This window comes from Mus pahari, chromosome 2 (assembly GCF_900095145.1).
Source record: "Mus pahari chromosome 2, PAHARI_EIJ_v1.1, whole genome shotgun sequence".
NCBI classification, from domain to species: Eukaryota; Metazoa; Chordata; class Mammalia; order Rodentia; family Muridae; genus Mus; species Mus pahari.
This window is the reverse complement of record NC_034591.1, coordinates 103,982,832-103,985,833: the sequence shown is the minus strand read 5'-3', so window position 1 is coordinate 103,985,833 and position 3,002 is coordinate 103,982,832. Positions and strand designations below refer to the sequence as shown.

Sequence of the window (3,002 nt, the reverse complement as noted above, 5' to 3'; positions counted from 1 at the left end):
ACAGAGAAACCCTGTCTCAAAAAAAAAAAAAAAAAAAAAAAAGCTACTTCCCCAGGTGAGCTGGAACTCAAGGTTCCCTCAAGGTGAGCTCACTGGGTCTGTTTATCCCTTGTTTTCGTTTGAAGCATAACTTATATGACAACCATCACCAATTTTAAATGTGTACACTGTGGTGAATGTTGACACACTTATACATTCATGTAATCACCATTAGAGCAATGATACTGATTGTTTCCCACACTTTCAAACTCCTGTTCCCCTTACAGTAAATGCTTCCTTTTTATCACAGGGAGTAACAATAGTAAGCCTGGTTTTTGTGTATAGCTTTGCCTTTTTTAGATTCCCAATCCCGCTCCCTTTTTAAAAATACATGTAGCCAATGATGACACTGACCTTCTAATCCTCCCGCCAATACCTCCTCAGTACTGATTCTAATAGGCATTATATGTGCTGAAGACTGAACCCAGAACCTTGAACACGCTAAGTAAACACTCTAACAAGTGAGCTAAACTCTAAACTCCAGATTTTCATTTCATTTTTTGTTAGTTTAGTTGTTGTTATTGTTGTTTTAATTTGTGTTTGTTGTTTTAAAGAAACAGTCTTTTAGGGCTGTTGAGAACTTTAGCTGCTCTTCCAGAGGACCCAGGTTCAATTCCTAGTACCAACATGGCAGCTCACAACTGCCTGTGATTCCAGTTCCAGGGAATCTGACACCCTCACACAGACATGAAGGAAAAACACCAATGGACAGAAAATAAAAATAAAGAAATTATTTTTTTTAAAAAAAGTAAGGGTCTCTCTATGCAGCCCTAGCTATCCCAGAGCTTGCTAGCCTTGAACTCAAGAGATCCTCCTGCCTCTGCCTCCCAAGTGCTGTGATTAAGTGTCCTGTGAGGTCTGAGCCACCACACCTGACCTCAGATTTTCTGATCTGAAAATAGAACCCTGCAGCCTCACGCAGAGTTCCTTTTCTTCTTTCTTTCTTTCTTTCTTTCTTTCTTTCTTTCTTTCTTTCTTTCTTTCTTTCTTTCTTTCTTTCTTTCTTTCGATTTATTTAATAATTATATGAAAGTACACTATAGCTGTCTTCAGACACCCCAGAAGAGGGCATCAGATCTTGTTACAGATGGTTGTGAGCCACCATGTGGTTGCTGGGAATTGAACTCAGGACCTTCGGAAGATCAGTCGGTGCTCTTAACCACTGAGCCATCTCTCCAGCCCCCTGGAGTTCCTTTACTTAGCACAAAACTACTGACAGTCTTCCATTCTGCAACCTACAAAGTGTGGCAGTGCAGGTTTTGGTCCAGTCCCCAGTTTACAGACATAAGCATACTAATCATTGAATGAGTATATATCTAAAGTTAGTGAGACAGGGTTGATTAGCCTTAAATTCCTTAAACTTATCTAACCTACCTAAACCTGAGGCACAGACATAACAGCAGCTATGTCAGCTTTATTTATAGAGTCCTGTTCAATTCAGTGAAAAAGCCTCTAGAAGTCTCTATTCGATGTCCTGCCCTGCATGCAGTGCCTGTGGATTCCAGAAACAGAGATCACCTCACATTGACATTACTTCTTTTATTTTTTTTAATTTAAAGATTTATTTATTATATGTAAGTACACTGTAGCTGTCCTCAGAAACTCCAGAAGAGGGAGTCAGATCTTGTTACAGATGGTTGTGAGCCACCATGTGGTTGCTGGGATTTGAACTCCAGACCTTCGGATGAGCAGTTGGATGCTCTTACCCACTAAGCCATCTCACCAGCCCCCTGACATTAATTCTAAATGGGAACAATTACCCCCTAACTGAGGGTGTCCCTCTCCTCATGCCAGCAGCAATAGTCACCTCATGGGATTGCTCCCCAAGTACTAGAGACAATGAGCACCAGACTGCAGTCTGGCCAAACCTTCCAGCTACACACATTCTTACCCCACTCCAGTGTTTCCTGTGTCTGGATCTAAGGCTCATGTCAAGGTCATGAAGCTGGGCTGAGAAACTCAACCTCTACCTTTCCTGCAAGGCCTCAGTGGCTAAAATCATTTCTCGATATTCACCACACTTTTGTTTATCTTTTTAAGGGTAAGTGGCAGGACCTAATTTCTCGAAGACACCCTCCCCTACCAACTGGCCTAAGATTCTGGTTATAGCTTCATTTCAGGAGAGTCACTTAAACCTAAAGATGGATTATGGCTGACATTTGGAGCAAAGAAATAAAAAGATATCTGAATCTACATTTGTCACACAGGGTAACTTAAAGCATGCCAATCTACACACATCAAGACTTTAGCCACTCCTTTAGCCCTGAGACACCAATAGCCCTCTATTTATCTTCAACCTAGTGAAAGTAGAATATTAACTTGAAACCAATTGATGGGTCACAGGAAGAAGGGGATTTAGGCCCTGCACCTCTGTTACAGGAAGATTAAGGCCACATACATTTTGATTTGCCCAAATAAACTAAAATTAAAATGTCTTGTTTGAGAAAAAGGAATCTGCTTAAAGCTCAGGTACTCACATAAAATTTTTTACTGGGTTCACACTGTTCTAGGCCTTTGGAAATAGAAAGCAGTAAGCAGACAGACAGACAGACATTTACTACAGACAGGAATGACTTCAGCTGCTCTGACCGAGGTGCTAACCCTGCTCCAATCAAGCAGAAGAATCCATGTCCCAGCAAGATGACGAATGCACGGCAGAAACATAGTGTTAACAGTGTGATGTGGCTGTGCCACATGTTAGAGACCACAGAGCAGACATCTCTGAGGTATGTGATGACGTATTACACTTCTCATTCATACCTATTTAAAAAATGAACCATGAGCTTCTGACAGTAGGGGACATGGGAAAAAAAAAAAAACCCAAACCAGAAAACTAACAAAGATCAAAAGCACCATCATCAGTCTTATGCTGTACAAGACATTTATTTTAAAAAATGACATTGGAAATATCTTTTATAATACTGGTGTAGTGGCTATTCCTGGCTGTCAACTTGACTATATTT

General features: G+C 40.7%; 1 protein-coding gene across 8 annotated transcripts in view; it reads right to left on the bottom strand.

Moving 5' to 3' along the window:
* The window catches only part of Aak1 (AP2 associated kinase 1), a 151,875-nt gene that overhangs the window by 18,607 nt on the left and 130,266 nt on the right, over positions 1–3,002 (bottom strand). The gene's annotated exons all lie outside the window — the stretch shown is intronic.